Source organism: Triticum urartu, chromosome 2 (assembly GCF_003073215.2).
Source record: "Triticum urartu cultivar G1812 chromosome 2, Tu2.1, whole genome shotgun sequence".
NCBI classification, from domain to species: domain Eukaryota; kingdom Viridiplantae; phylum Streptophyta; class Magnoliopsida; order Poales; family Poaceae; genus Triticum; species Triticum urartu.
Genome location: NC_053023.1, coordinates 653,272,319 through 653,290,237, shown reverse-complemented (window position 1 = coordinate 653,290,237; position 17,919 = coordinate 653,272,319).

The window sequence follows — 17,919 nt, the reverse complement described above, 5'->3', positions numbered from 1 at the left end:
GTATGGCACTAGCACTAGCACCCATATCACATAAGCCATGATAACAATGATCTCCTATTTTAACAGAAATAACAGGCACGCCTACCACAGGTCTATGTTTATCTTTAGCACAAGGTTTAGCAACTCTAGTAGCTTCACCGCAAAATTGAATAACATGCCCATCAATATTATCAGACAAGAGATCTTTAACGATAGCACTATTAGGTTCTACTTTAACTTGCTTCCGGCTCGTATGTTGTGTGGAATTGTGAGCGGATAACAATTTCACACAGGAAACAGCTATGACCATGATTACGCCAAGCTATTTAGGTGAGACTATAGAATACTCAAGCTTGCATGCCTGCAGGTCGACTCTAGAGGATCATTATAAGTGACAATCTTTTCTTCAACTTTAATAGGTGCGGCTACTTTTAGTTCTATGGGAGGATGATATTTAAACCACTTCTCCTTAGGGAGATCAACATACGTAGCAAAAGATTCACAGAAAGAAGCTACTATCTTAGTGTTAAGTCCATATTTAGTGCTAAACTTATGGAAAATATCGGTATCCATAAAAGATTTAGCACAATCAAACTTAGGTGTCATACCTGACTCCTTACCTTCGTCGAGGTCCCAATCTTCAGGGTTGCGTTTAATTCTATCCAATAAGTCCCATTTAAATTCAATAGTCTTCAGCATAAAAGAGCCAGCACAAGAAGTATCGAGCATGGTGCGATTGTTTTCGGAAAGCCGAGCATATAAATTTTGAATAATTTTTTCCCTTGGAAACCCATGGTTGGGGCATGAATATAACATTGATTTAAGTCTCCCCCAAGCTTGAGCGATGCTTTCTCCTTCGTGAGGCCAAAAATTATATATATAATTGCGATCACGATGAACAAGATGCATAGGGTAATACTTTTGATGAAATTCCAATTTCAATCTTTTATAATTCCATGATCTCGTATCATCACATAGCCTATACCATATCAATGTGTCTCCCTTCAAAGATAAAGGGAAGACCTTCTTCTTAGCAACATCATCGGGTATACCTGCAAGCTTAAATAATCCACAAACTTCATCCACATATATTAAGTTCTCATCAGGGTGCTTTGTTCCATCCCCTGTAAAAGGATTAGCTAGCAGTTTTTCCATCATACCCGAAGGAAATTCAAAAGGAGTTTCATTTTCAATAGGTTCAGTAGGTTGAGGAGCAACTCTTTGCTCTACTGGACAGGGTGAAGATACCCCGAACAAGCCCCTCAGAGAATTACTTTCCATTGTAACAAGTGACAGTAAATTTCAGCACACTATATAAATATTTCCTTACCAAATTCCACGTACCAGAAGCGCTACACTCCCCGGCAACGGCGCCAGAAAAGAGTCTTGATGACCCACAAGTATAGGGGATCTATCGTAGTCCTCTCGATAAGTAAGAGTGTCGAACCCAATGAGGAGCAGAAGGAAATGATAAGCGGTTTTCAGCAAGGTATTCTTTGCAAATACTGAAATAAGTGGTAACAGATAGTTTTGTGACAAGATAAATTGTAACGAGCAGCAAGTAACAAAAGTAAATAAAGTGCAGCAAGGTGGCCCAATCCTTTTTGTAGCAAAGGACAAGCCGGAACAAACTCTTATAATAGGAAAAGCGCTCCCGAGGACACATGGGAATATCATCAAGCTAGTTTTGATCACGTTCATATGATTCACGTTCGGTAATTTGATAATTTGATATGTGGGTGGACCGGTGCTTGGGTGTTGTTCTTACTTGAACAAGCATCCCACTTATGATTAACCTCTATTGCAAGCATCCGCAACTACAACAAAAGTATTAAGGTAAACCTAACCATAGCATGAAACATGTGGATCCAAATCAGCCCCTTATGAAGCAACGCATAAACTAGGGTTTAAGCTTCTGTCACTCTAGCAACCCATCATCTACTTATTACTTCGCAATGCCTTTCTCTAGGCCCAAATAATGGTGAAGTGTTATGTAGTCGACGTTCACATAACACCACTAGAGGCTAGACAACATACATCTTATCAAAATATCGAACGAATACCAAATTCACATGACTACTAATAGCAAGACTTATCCCTTGTCCTCAGGAACAAACGTAACTACTCACAAAGCATATTCATGTTCATAATCAGAGGGGTAATAATATGCATATAGGATCTGAACATATGATCTTCCACCAAATAAACCAACTAGCATCAACTACAAGGAGTAATCAACACTACTAGCAACCTACTAGCACCAATCCCGGACTTTGAGACAAGAATTGGATACAAGAGATGAACTAGGGTTTGGAGATGAGATGGTGCTGATGAAGATGTTGATGGAGATTGCCCTCTCCCGATGAGAGGAGCGTTGGTGATGACGATGGTGATGATTTCCCCCTCCCGGAGGGAAGTGTCCCCGGCAGAACAGCTCTGCCGGAGCCCTAGATTGGTTCCGCCAAGGTTCCGCCTCGTGGCGGCGGAGTCTTGTCCCGAAAGATTGCTTTTGGTTTTTTTCTCATCGAAAGACTTCATATAGCAGAAGATGGACGTCGGAGACCCACCAGGGGCCCACGAGGTAGGGGGCGCGCCCTAGGAGGGGGGGCGCCCCCCACCCTCATGAGCAGGGTGTGGGCCCCCTGGCCTTCATCTTTGGCGAGGATTTTTCTTTATTTCTTTTAAGATATTCCGTGGAGTTTCAGGACTTTTGGAGTTGCGCAGAATAGGTCTCTAATATTTGTTCCTTTTCCAGCCCAGAATTCCAGCTGCCGGCATTCTCCCTCCTTATGTAAACCTTGTAAAATAAGAGAGAATAGCCATAAGTATTGTGACATAACGTGAGATAACAGCCCATAATGCAATAAATATCGATATAAAAGCATGATGAAAAATGGACATATCAGAGAGCCCCGAACCTGGGTAAAGTACGCCGGCGTTCGTGTCTACGCCTCATCCCGCTTCCGGGCACCGGCGACGTTCTACTCACTCCCACCATGATAAGCCATCCTTTGGCATATGTCGCACCCAACCCCCGACAGTTTCCGTTCGTATATACATCCCACATAGTCACTCCAAGGAAAACGTTTGCGCAAGGTGGCGTAACGCAAACAGTTTTCAAGAGAATGTCGTGTGTGATTGTTCATTGATCCAACACGGTTTATTCCTAGAAACTGTGCGTTGCCTAAGGTCATCTCCCACGGTGTTTTCTCAATAACCGTTTGCAATAGGAAAAACCAATTAGCAAGCTAATTGGCCAATTAGCGGGCTGATTGCCCTATTATTAATAATCCATTTACTAATCTAATTGACATTCATATTAAGCACATAATATATTCCATTTCCATATTAAGGAAGCAGGATTTCATAATTGAAATACATCAGAGTACAACATGATATAGCTTCAGCACTCAGCTACCTCATTACACAACTGCACCAGCAGCAAGTTTCACATGCAACACCTAGAACCTTTCGAAATTAGCATCATAGACGGCACATAGACAGATGCATCTCATCTAGAAAACTGCTGAAGCGGAAGGCGAATATTGAGCCTTCATTCATGTTGAAGGTATTTGCAACTTTAGGCTAGTGCCTGTGGATGATTGACCATCCATCCTTCGACCTCTTCAGGAACACTTCAATATTGAACCGTGCGTGTTGTATCAAAACTTTCCTCTCCTCCTGACCACAGAGGTGGTTTGAGAGGTAATCATCAGTGAACCCTGAAAAAAGGATGTGCATAAATATCTTCTCTATATTGGAAATGGGGCGAAGGAATAAAAAAATGCAAGGTATAATAGTTAGTACCATCTTGTGAACCTCAGTGCTTCCCATTGTTTCCCTACAACACATATAAGGTAGTTAGTCATCAGGTTAAGTAAGGGTTCGCATGCTATTAGTAAAATATGCTGATGATAAATAAGCACATTGCAGATTCATCAGATTAATTCAAGCCACATGGAAAACACATTTATCCAAACCAAGCATGATTAAGAACTAGGAAATATAGCACTTGTACATGGAAAACACATTTATCCAAACCAAGCATGATTAAGATCATATGTATTAAGTGCAGCCAAATTTGATTTATTCCTCACATGGTATACAATAAAAGAATGTAGCCACAACAATTGAACATCGCATTGCTGAATTGAACCAAGCAGTTAACTAAACACCACAACAAATGAACCAAACGTTAACTGAGCACCACATTGCACAATATAACATACTCCTAATAGTAGATCAGACAGTTAACGAAACCAAGCATGCTTAACAACTTGGATATATAGCAATTGTATTTGTTTCTCATGTATTTAGTACATCCAAATTCGATTTATTTCTCACGTGGTATACAATAACAGAATGCAGCCACAACAATTGAACATCGCATTGCAGAATTGAACCAAGCAGTTAACTAAACACCACAACAAATGAACCAAATGTTAACTAAGCACCACATTGCACAATATAACATACTCGTCATAGAAGATCAGACAGTTAACCAAACCAAGCATTCTTAACAACTTGGAAATATTGCACCCTGAAGAATTGAACATCACATTTGCAGAATTGAACCAAGCAGTTAAATGAACACCACATTGCATGACATATAGAACATATACACTATAGCAGAAGATTGCATGGTAGAAGTAGGTAGCACAATTCACTAGAATTTGTTAAGGAAAGGCAGTAGCTAGCAAACTGAACATGGGTCCTTATAGTGAGCTAATAAGACAAGCTACTCCTCATTGTCGGAGATATCGATGACGATTGGATCCTTGGACATGGAAGAGGGTGAGGCCTCCGCATCGTGGGTGCCGTCGTTGTAGTGGTGAGTTGCCTGAGCCGCTCCGGGCACCAATCTGCTGGCTCTCGAGATGAGGTAAGAATGTGCACGCTGAGAAAACACCTCGTAGTCTTTGTCGAAGGCACCGACGGTGGCCTCGAGAAAACGCCATGAACTATCGTTTAAAGCAGCCAACCGCGTCGCAGTGTCGGCGCGTGAGGCGTCAACGGTGGCCTCGACGGCGAGGTGCTCCTCCAAGATCTGGGGGTCGGCACGAATGTCAGCCATGGCAACCTCATCCGCGCATGCGGCTGTGATTTGCTTCTCCGCTGCCAAATGCTCCTTCAGATCCTGGCTATACTGCGTGCACCATGGCTTAGGCCGGCGCTTATTTGGTGGAGGGGTCGGTGATTTGGGTGGAAGGTGTCGTGCTCGCGCCGGTGGTTGGGGCATGTGGGATGTGGAAGGAGGAGGAGGATGGGGGTCGGGTGTGGATTACCTGCCTGGATAGGTGAGGCCAAGTAGTGTGAAGGAGGATCGCCGGCAAGGAGGCGGCGCTGCAAGCAAGGAGTGAAGGTTTCAACTTGGAAAGGAAGGCGGAAACAGGGGAAATGTGGCTTTTGGTAAGGGGGAGGGGCGGGGAGGTAGATATTTCTGCGGAAGCCGAAAATTTGGAATCGCTTTAGCGAAAAAACTGGCGCACAAAGTGTCATCAGACACGGTCCCTTATTCAAAGCGGGTTGTGGACTGTAGCCGTCACACCTTCTCGCGTAAGCCGTATGCGTACTATACCCCCATGCTGCTCCAAGATATTTTGTGCTGCATCTCACACGGTTGGTTATAATAAACTGTGTGAGATCAACTTGATTTTTCGTCTTGATTTGAATTACATAATGGGGTCACAACAGCCATGCACGGTGTTTGAATTGCTAGACCTTTTATATGCAGTGAACATGCAACTATATGTGTGTCATAAAAGAATTGGAATTATTCAGGGGTTCGTTTGGACATTTTTATGCATTAAGTGAGTTTTCAATGCATGTATGTGCATAATTCAAATTTGAACTACATGCACATGCTCCAGTGCATATAAATTGGTTGAAAAAACAAATCTTTGTCCTTGGGTGCATCCTTAGGTCCCATGCAAGAAATGGAAATGAATGTCAAACACCCTGCCACCGTCACTCGGTCGCAAACATTGAGATACCTGGTACTTAAATCTAGTAAATCCAAAACTCGTCTGAAATTCATGAAACTTGGCATGCTATCATGGAGCGGCATCAACATGTCGTGGTAAAATTTTTGTCCCATTTGGGGTAGGTTTGGGTATAAGCTTCTCACAAACCAGAGCTTCTCACACAAGCATGATGGTTTCGATAGGGAATGTCCCACCTTTGGGGACGAAACGATATCCATTGCCTCTTATTGCTTTCAAATTTATTTCTCGTGTCAACATAGAACAACAGGAGTGTTTGTGTCATTTTTTGTGATTTTTCGGGGTTCGTTTGGACATTTTTATGCATTAACTGAGTTTTCAATGCATTTATGTGCATAATTCAAATTTGAACTACATGCACATCCTCCAGTGCATATAAATTGGTTGAAAAATCAAATGTGTATCCTCGGGTGCATGCTTAGGTCCCATGTAAGAAATGGGAATGAATTTCAAACACCCTGTCACCGTCACTCAGCCGCAAACATTGAGATACCTGGTTTTTAAATTCTAGTAAATCCAAAACTCATCTGAAATTCATGAAACTTGGCATGCTCTCATGGAGCGGCATCAACATGCCGTGGAAAATTTTTTGTTCCATTTGGGGCAGGTTTGGGTATAAACTTCTCACAAATTAGAGCTTCTCACAACAAGCATGATGGTTTCGATAGGGAACGTCCCACCTTTGGGGACGAAACGATATCCATTGCCTCTTAATTCTTTCAAAAAAATTCCCGTGTCAACATAGAACAACAGGAGTGTTGTGTTATTTTTTTGTGATTATTCGGGGTTTGTTTGGACATTTTTATGCATTAAGTGAGTTTTCAATGCATTTATGTGCATAATTTGAATTTGAACTACATGCACATGCTCCAGTGCATATAAATTGGTTGAAACATCAAATCTTTGTCCTTCGGTGCACGCTTAGGTCCCATGCAAGAAATGGGAATGAATGTCAACACCCTGCCACCGTCACTCGGCCGTAAACATTGAGATACCTGGTTTTTAAATTCTAGTAAATCTAAAACTCGTCTGAAATTCATCAAACTTGGCATGCTCTCATGGAGCGGCATCAACATGCCGTGGTAAATTATTTGTCCCATTTGGGGCAGTTTTGGATATATGCTTCTCACAAATCAGAGCTTCTCACAACAAGCATGATGGTTTCGGTAGGGAACGCCCCACCTTTGGGGACGAAACGATATCCATTGTCTCTTCTTGCTTTCAATTTTTTTTCGTGTCAACAACATAGAACAACAGGAGTGTTATGTTATTTTTCTTTTGATTTTTCGGGGTTCGTTTGGACATTTTTATGCATTAAGTGAGTTTTCAATGCATTTATGTGCATAATTCAAATTTGAACTACATGCACATGCTCCAGTGCATATAAATTGGTTGAAAAATCAAATCTTTGTCCTTGGGTGCATGCTTAGGTCCCATGCAAGAAATGGGAATGAATGTCAAACACCATGCCACCGTCACTCGGCCGCAAACATTGAGATACCTGGTTTTTAAATTCTAGTAAATCCAAAACTCGTCTGAAATTGATGAAACTTGGCATGCTATCATGGAGCAGCATCAACATGCCATGGTAAATTTTTTGTCCCATTTGGGGCTGGTTTGGGTATATGCTTCTCACAAACCAGAGCTTCTCACGACAAGCATGAGCGTTTCGCGAGGGAACGTCCCACCTTTGGGGACGAAACGATATCCATTGCCTCTTATTGCTTTCAAAATTTTCTCGTGTCAACATAGAACAATAGGAGTGTTGTGTGAATTTTTTTGATTTTTCGGGGTTCGCTTGGACATTTTTATGCATTAAGTGAGTTCTCAATGCATTTATGTGCATAATTCAAATTTGAACTACATGCACATGCTCGAGTGCATATAAATTGGTTGAGAAAACAAATCTTTGTCCTTGGGTGCATGCTTAGGTCCAATGCAAGAAATGGGAATGAATTTCAAACACCAGGGCACCGTTCATTGCCGACAAAACATTGAGATACTTTGTTTTAAAATTCTAGTAAATGCAAAACTTGTGTGAAATTCATGAAACTTGGCATGCTATAATGGAATGGCGCCCGACATGCTGTGTTATTTTCGTTTCCATTTTGAGAGAAGGTGCACTCGAATAACAGCCAACAAAGGCATTTTGAAAAAAAATAGCTGCTACTTTAATATCTCAAACATTTGTATAATTCAAACCGTGTGCGTTATGTTAACCATTCACATGACGCCACGTGTCTTGGTTTTAATGGCTCTTGATCGCAAACGTTTTAGATAGAACACCTGTATGCAAAGTGAGAGCAGGATTTGTGCATCTCTTGAACACAAACGGTTCTTTTGGATGACCCGTGTGAACCACTTACAAACAATTTGGTAAGATTTGCATCCGCCATATTGAGTATGTTGCCATTTGTCAAACTAGAAAGATTGACATTTGTTGATCTAGCAACATTGCCATTTGCCAACCTTGTAACACTGCGATTTGTCAAAATATGAAGCTAAAAATCACTAGCAGTATCTAATTTTTGCAACTAAAATTCAGTAATTAAGCATAGATGGAGGCGAGGAGGCGTGTTCAGCCGGGCGTGCAGCAGGTGGCGCAGTACTATTCGATTTGACAGCGGGCGGCGCAGTTCCCGATAGGGCTTTAAAGCAGACGAGGGAGAGTGTAGCGGTTCCCGAAATGTTGAACGGCCAATGATGCATCCTCCTTCAATTAGCATCGTGTGAACGCATAAGGGAAGTAATGGTAGGAGGACCAGGAAAAGAAGCAGCACGATGTGAATGAAACGCAGTTTGGACTCATATAAAGGCGCCCCTCCATTCCAATGAATCTACCACATCGTACACACCTAAGCATTTTCCTAAGCACCTACACTAATAAGCGCAAAAGTGCTCACTCCAGACCCATGGCGGTGATGTGTGCGAGCGTCCAGCGGCTATGCCAGATGGTCCACGACGCCGGCCTGCGGCATGGCACCGTGGATCGTCTCCACACGGTGTTGGCGACCGGATGGTGGATGCCGCCGTCGACGCCAGCTATGACTCTCAGTACGACCAGATGATTGTTCGCACCACCAATAGGTTCACCATCGTCAAGAAGCTCGCGAACGACATCGCCGTACTCCTCCAGCTCGCGCGCCCGGGCTCCTCATTGCCTGCCACCCCAATCGGCCTCCATGGTCGGAACCTCTTTCAAGCACTGGTGGCCCTGCGACTACCCGCTGACGCCATGAAGAATGTCCACCTAGAGGTCGCGCTCGCCGTGAGGCGCCTCGCCCTGCAAGAAACCGTCGACCTACACATCCATGTGTACGAGCGAATCATGTACATAGGTATCTATAAGGCCAGTGAGGATGCTATGATGTTGGCCTTCTTCAACCGGCTGGGAGCCTTGGATGCCTTTGCTGAGAAGCACCTTGACCTCGCCACAAAAGTTGTCGCTCCTTAGCCGCCGGTCGATGGCCCGGTGCACTGAGTTGAGGAGGAGGAGGTCGTACATTGATGGATGCATCTTTCTTCTTGCCTCCTGTAACCACCACTGCGATCGCATCATCATGGCCTTAATTCTTATTGTGTTATTGCATTCTCGTTCTAGTCAATACAGGCATGTGCGACCCTTTTGCTTAATTATATGCATCACTGTAACTAGTACTCCATCCATCAATTTATAAGTTGTGTTGCCAGTGTTTGGGGCTGGCGCACGATCACGCACGTTCGTGTGCATGCGGTGGCGCCGGGCGCGGCGCGATGATGCAGTTACCCGCTACAAAAACTGCCATGCGGGGGACGTGGCATTGACCATTGGGCGGCAACAGTCGGTCATCCGGGTGCCCAATAAAGGATGCAAAGAGGGATCCTACAGCAGCAAGGACCAACTTCCCTACTGATAGCTCATCTAACAGAACTCCCAAGTTAAGTGTGCTGAGGCTGGAGTAGTCATCAGATGGCTAACCGAAAGGGAAGTGGCCTCGATGTTAAATTAACTGATGTGATGGGTCACTATAAACATTTAATTGTGTTGAATGTATATAGTGCTCCATCATATTAGTTGAATTAACCTCTAGGTCCTTGTTTTGTAATTTTTTACATTTTTGTTTTTTGTACACATGTTGATTGCCTTGAAAAAGGTCTATCTCATTACTTTTTTGATATTTTTTGTTTTTAAACACATGTTGATTGGCTTGAATGAATGTCTATCCCCTTACTTTACGACATGTTTCCAAAACATGGACCTCGAGGTTAATTCAACTAATAGGACAGAGCATTATATACATTCAACGCAATTAAATGTTTTCCAAAAAAAGTGATATGATTTCTGTGAAACTTATAAGTCATGTATGTCAAATTAACCTCTGTGTACTTGTTCTCGAATTAACCTTCGGGACTTTTTGCCGCGTATCACACACATCTTGTTAAGTTGAACTGTTTATGTTCTCTTCCCTAATCGAAAATAGTTCATTCAACTGAACCGTATGCCATATATCACACACACCTTGATCTGGCTGATCGTTTCTGTTGCTTTCCCTAATAGCAAACAGTTCATCAGAGCGAACCGTATGCCGTATATCGCACACACACTGATATGGCTGCCCGTTTCTGTTTTTCTGTCTAATCGCAAATAGTTTGTCTGGATGAACCGTATGCCCTGCTTCGCACGCAGAACTAAAATCTGAACCGTGTTTGATGCATCCGTCATCACAAACATTTTGCACCTTTTTGACCGTTTTTTTACACCAACATTTGCGATTATGGCATCGCACACAGTTTTGTCGAAGGGTCTCTGATCGTAGTGTCACGTTAGCAGCATCCTGCAGTAGTGATTCCTTTCGATAAGTAAGAGTGTCGAACTCAAGGAGGAGCAGAAGGAAATGACAAGCGGTTTTCAGCAAGATATTTTCTGTAGGCACTGAAATTATCGGTAATAGATAGGTTTGTGATAAGATAATTCGTAACAGATAACAAGTAAAAAGTAAAACAAAGGTGAAGCAAGGTGTCCCAATCCTTTTTATAGCAAAGGACAAGCCTGGCCGAACTCTTATATAAAGCAAAGCGCTCCTGAGGACACATGGGAATTACTATCAAGTTAGTTTTCATCATGCTCATATGATTCACGTTCTCTACATTGATAATTTGATATGTGGGTGGACCGGTGCTTGGGTGCTATCCTTACTTGGACAAGCCTCCCACTTATGATTAACCCCTCTCGCAAGCATCCGTAACTACGAAAGAAGAATTAAGATAAATCTAACCATAGCATGAAACATGTGGACCCAAATCAACCCCTTATGAAGCAACACATAAACTAGGGTTTAAACTTCTGTCACTCTAGCAACCCATCATCTACATACTACTTCCCAATGCCTTCCCCTAGGCCCAAATCATGGTAAAGTGTCATGTTGTCGACATTCACATAACAACACTAGAGGAAAGACAACATACATCTCATCAAAATATCGAACGAATACCAAATTCACATGATTACTTATAGCAAGACTTCTCCAATGTCCCCAAGAAGAAACGTAGCTACTCACAAAGCATGTTCATGTTCAAGATCAGAGGGGTAATAAATATCATTAAGGATCTGAACATATGATCTTCCACCAATTAAACCAACTAGCATCAACTATAAGTAATCAACACTACTAGCAACCTATAGGTACTAATCTGAGGTTCCGAGGCAAAGATTGAATACAAGAGATGAATTAGGGTTTGAGAGGAGATGGTGCTAGTGAAGATTGACCCTCCCACGATGAGAAGATCGTTGGTGATGACGATGGCTTTGATTTCCCCCTCTGGGAGGGAAGTTTCCCCGACAAAATTGCTCTGTCGGAGCTCTAGGTTGCTCCTGCCTAGGTTCCGCCTTGAGACGGCGGTGCTTCGTCTCGAAAGATCTCTTCTGATTTTTTTAAGTCAAAACCCTCCATATAGAAGAAGATGGGCACCAGACGATGGCCAGGGGGCCCACAAGCCCTGGGGGCGCGCCCTGGGGGGTAGGGTGCGCCCCCAGGCTTGTGACCACCTCGTGGGCCCCCTTCTGTAGTTTCTTCGCCCAATATTTTTTATATATTCCAAAACAATTCTCCGTAAAATTTCAGGACATTTGGAGTTGTGCAGAATAGGTATCAGATTTGCTCCTTCCCGGTCCAGAATTCCAGCTGCCGGCATTCTCCCTCTTCATGTAAATCTTGTAAAATAAGAGAGAAAAAGCATAAGTATTGTACCGTGACGTGAAATAACAGTCCATAATACAATAAATATCAATATAAAAACATGATGTAAAATGGACGTATCAACTCCCCCAAGCTTAGACCTCGCTTGTCCTCAAGCGAAAGCCAAGATCGATAATCATGTCCACATGTTTAGAGATAGAGGTGTCGATAATTAAAATACGGACATGAAGGCATCATGATCATCTTTTAAAACAGCAAAATGTTGCCATATAACTTATTATGCTAAAGTGATAATTCGTTCATAAGGTAAAGTATGAATCAAAAACTTTATTGAAAACTAACAAACTATGATCTTGGTCATTGAAGAAATTGCTATTTATCATACATCAGAAAGAGTCAATATAAGAGCTTGTCTAGCAAGTCCACATACTCAATCATCTTTTAGTCCTTCATAATTGCTAACACTCACATGATACTTATGAGATCAAAGCTTCAATCAGACACATAGAAAGATATGGGCTTATAGTTTCGCCTCCCAACAGTTTACCTCAAGGGTAATGTCAACAATTAATAATAACTCATGATCACCTACATCCGAGTGGATATATGTATATAGATCTTTCCCCAACACATGACACTTGCCAAAAGAAAAAAGCGAAATATAGGGAACGGTGAGGATCACCATGACTCTTGCATAAAGGTAAGTACTAAAAAGTAAAAGATAGGCCCTTCGCAGAGGGATGCAAAGGTTGTCACTTTATATTGCAGCTTGTGATACAAAACTTTATTATGCAGTCCGTCACTTTTATTTATTCCCCATCACAAGTTCGTATAAATTTTATTTTCCTCACACTAATAGATCATACATATTTAAAGAGCAATTTTTATTGCTTGCACCGATGGCAACTTACTTGAGGGATCTTACTCAATCCATACGTAGGTATAGTGGACTCTCATGGCAAAACTGGGTTAAGGGTATTTGGATTCATAAGTAGTATCTCTACTTGGTGCAGGATTTTTGGCTACTATGAGGTGGAAGCAAGTGTCACATGTTATAGGATCCACGACAATAGAACTTCTATTCGAAAATAAGTAAACATAACTTATTATGTTGTCTTCCTTGTCCAACATCAACTTATTAGCATATAATATTTTAATGAGTGGTCACAATCATAAAATATGTCCAAGATAATATATTTATATGTGAACCTCTCATTATTTATTACTTCCTTTTAATTGTAACAATGACCAAAACTATTTTGTCATCCTTCAACAAATTTTAATCATCATACTTCTTATATGTGAAGTCATCACTCTCCATAAGATTATTATATAGTCTTCTTATTTTTTAATTTTTTTGTTTTTTCCAAGATCAAGGCAAGAAAGCAAAGCCCTTACTCAAAACTACTCTTTATTATATAACTCTAACACTCGATTACATAGATAGGACCCAAAGCAAAACTAAAAGACTAGATCATACTAAAACTTCTATTCTACTAGATCAAGATATAACCAAAAGAATCAAACTAAGATAAACAATAAAGGTAAAGATGTGATGGTGATACAATCCCAGGGCATCTCCCCCAACCTTGGAACAAGCCAAGGGGAGTGCGCATACCCGTGTACTCAAGTCTCCTTCTTTGGAGGTGGTGGTGACGAAATTGATGATGTGGGAAGCTTGTCTTTAGTCTTCCAAGGCATAGGGTCCCTGTCATAGAAGGATGAACGAGTCTCCGAAATCCTCAAATCTGCAGCCAAACTCATCCTTTTAAATTTATACTCATACTCACAGTTTTGGTTTTGTAAATCGTAGATCTGTGCTTGAAGGTGCTATATCCGCTCCTGGAGCTTGACGAAGCCTCTCCAATATTAGCGGCATCTAGCTTGTGGTCGCGGGTGAATTCCATGATCATGGAGTGGTTGGTGTTGAGTCTGTGTTCCACCATCCCTTGGCACTTGAAGATCTCCTGCTCCACTGCTTCGAGCCTGGTCTCCATGGTTCTGGTCTTCTTTGGCCCTTGAACATCCCAGATGTGAAGCACCCCCTCACCATCTCAATGGCCTGAGGGTGTTTCATCACCTCCTGAAGGTAAGGGTTGATGACCTTCTTGAAGAACTTGTCTTTGGGGGCCTTCGGAGACGTCATGGTGATCTAGATCTGCCAGAAAAACAGCATGAAACAAGAACAAAGGATATTGTCGTGGTACGGTGCTCAAAACCTTCGGGAGATTATATAATGATTTTTTCCCGACCATAAGAAGTAATCTGCAAGAAAACGGAGTCCGGAGGGCAGACGAGGTGGCCACAAGCCTGGGAGGCACGCCCATGGGGTAGGGCGCACCCCCACGGCTTGGCGCCTCCTCGTGCACTATTCTGACTATTTTTTATTATTTTTGTTTTTTAAATATTCCAAAGAGAGTAAAATTGTCTTTGGGAAACTTTTGGAGTTGGTTTACTTACCGTATCACATACCTACTCCTTTTCAGGGTTCTGGCGTGTTCTGGTAGGTTTCCTTTCTGTACTCCTCCGGTGTTATGGTATGAATAATATTAGTTTCAACATTCATGGGTGTACCTAAGATATAATGTTTGATTCTTTGCCCATTTAGCACCTTCGGATTAGTGCCTTCGGCGTTGTTGATCTTAATGGCACCGGAACGATAAACTTCCTCGATAATGTAAGGACCTTCCCATTTGGAGAGAAGTTTCCATGCGAAAAATCTTAAACAAGAATTGTATGGCAAGACTTGGTCACCTACATTGAATTCCCGTTTTTGTGTTCTTTTGTCAAGCGACCTTTTAACCTTTTCTTTAAAAAAATTGGCATTTTCATAGGCTTGGGTTCTCCATTCATCGAGTGAGCTAATGTCGGATAAACTCTTTTCACCGGCAAGTTTGAAATCATAATTAAGTTCTTTAATTTCCCAATAAGCTTTATGTTCTTTAATCATAATTGAGTTCTTTGACTGCCCAATAAGCTTTATGTTCTAACTCAAGAGGCAAGTGACATGCTTTTCCATAAACCATTTTATATGGAGACATACCATAGGATTTTTGTAGGCAGTTGTGTAAGCCCATAATGCATCGACCAATTCTTCCTAGATCTATTAACCATCTTTTGCAAGATCAATTTTATTTCCCTATTACTTAAATCTACTTGACCACTAGACTGAGGATGATATGGAGATGCAATTCTATGGTTAACATCATACTTAATTAGCAAGCAATTTACGGAAAGCACCATGAATAAAGTGTGAACCACCATGAGTCATTAAGTATCTAGGGACTCCAAACCTCGGGAAAATAACTTCTTTAAGCATCTTAATGGAAGTGTTGTGATCAACACTACTAGTTGGAATAGTTTCTACCCACTTAGTAACATAATCAACAACAACTATAATATGAGTATACCCATTGGAGGAAGGAAAAGGTCCCATATAATAAAAACCCTATACATCAAACGGTTCAATAACAAGTGAATAGTTCATAGGAATTTCCCTACGTCTACTAATGTGACCAATTCTTTGACATTCATCACAAGACAAGACAAACTTATGAGTATCTTTGGAAAAAGTAGGCCAATAAAAACTGGATTGTAATACCTTGTGTGCAGTTTGGTCTCCCGCATGGTGTCCTCCGTATGAATCGGAGTGACACTTCTGTAGGATTTGTTCCTGTTCATGCTCAGGTATACAACGTCTAATAACACCATCTAGTCCTTTATATATAGATGTGGGTCATCCCAAAAGTAATGTCTTAAATCATAGAAAAACCTTTTCTTTTGCTGGTATGTAAAATTAGGTGGTATAAATTTAGCAAGAATAATTGGTCAAAAAAATTAGCAACAAGATAATTAGCATGGTTTGCATACCATGGGGCACTATGAGAAGTATTTATGACAGCCAATTGTTCATCAGGAAAACTATCATCAATATGTAGTGGGTCATCAAAAATATTTTCTAACCTAGACAAGTTATCTGCTACGGGGTTCTCAGCTCCTTTCCTATCAATAATATGTAGATCAAATTCTTGTAGCAAGAGAACTCACCTAAAGAGTCTAGGTTTAGCATCTTTATTTTCCATAAGGTATTTAATAGCAGCATGATCAGTGTGAATAATTACTTTAGGATCAACAATGTAAGATCTAAATTTATCACAAGCGAATGCAACTGCTAGAAATTCCTTTTCAGTAGTAGCATAAGTTCTTTGAGCATTGTCTAGAGTTTTACTAGCATAATGGATAACATTTAATTTCTTATCAACTCTTTGTCCTACTACAGCACCAACAACATAATCACTAGCATCACACATAATTTCAAAGGGTAGGTTCCAATCAGGTGGTTGAACAATAGGTGCAGAGATTAAGGCTTTCTTAAGTATTTCAAAGGCTTCTAAATAATCATCATCAAAAACAAATGGAACATCTTTTTGCAAAAGATTAGTGTGAGGCCTAGAAATTTTAGAGAAGTCTTTAATAAATCTCCTATCGGAACCAACATGGCCAAGGAAACTTCTTATACCTTTTATATCTGTAGGGAACGACATTTTTTCAATTGCATCAACTTTAGCTTTATCAACTTCAATACCTCTTTCAGAGATTTTATGCCCCAAGACAATACTGATGTCGCTTGAACTACGTCGGTATTTCCCCAAAGAGGAAGGGATGATGCAGCACAGCTACCGTAGGTATTTCCCTCAGTGATGAGACCAAGGTTATCGAACCAGTAGGAGAACCAATCAACACTATGTAAACGGTACCTGCACACAAAGAACAAATACTTGCAACCCGACGTGTTAAAGGGGTTGTCAATCCCTTTCGGGTAATGGTGCCAGAAATTGTCAAGTTGACGGGATAAAAGTTGTGATAGATTGGATAAATAGATCTCGATAAAGCGTGAATAAAATAAAGGGCAGCAAAGTATTTTTGGGTTTTTGGAAATATAGATCTGAAAATAAAAGTAGCAAATAATAGATCGGAAAGCAAATATGAAGAAGAATAGACCCGAGGGCCGTAGATTTCTCTAGTGGCTTCTCTCAAGAAAAATAGCAAATGGTGGGTAAACAAATTACTATTGGGCAAATGATAGAAGCTCAAATAATTGTGATGATATCCAGGCAATGATCATTATATAGGCATCACGTCCAAGATTAGTAGACCGACTCCTTCCTGCATCTACTACTATTACTCCACACATCGACCGCTATCCAGCATACATCCAGTGTATTAAGTTCATGGAGAAACAGAGTAATGCAATAAGAATGATGACATGATGTAGACAAGATCTATTCATGTAGGAATATACCCCATCTTGTTATCCTTAATGGCAGCCATCAATACGTGTCATGCTGCCCCTTCTGTCACTTGGAAAGAACACCGCACGACCGAACCCATCACAAAGCACCTCTTCCCATGGCAAGAAAAATCGATCTAGTCGGCCTAACTAAACCAAAGATTCTAAGAAGAAATATGAGGCTATAAGTAATCATGCGTATAAGAGATCAAAAGAAGACTCAAATAACTTTCATGGATAAAATAGATCTGATCATAAATTCAAAGTTCATCGGATCTCAACAAACACACCGCAAAAAGAGTTACATCAAATAGATCTCCAAGAGACCATTGTATTGAGAATCAAAAGAGAGAGATGAAGCCATCTAGCTACTAACTACGGACCTGTAGGTCTACAATGAACTACTCACGCATCATCGGAGAGGCACCAATGAGGATGATGAACCCCTCCGTGATGGTGTCTAGATTGGATC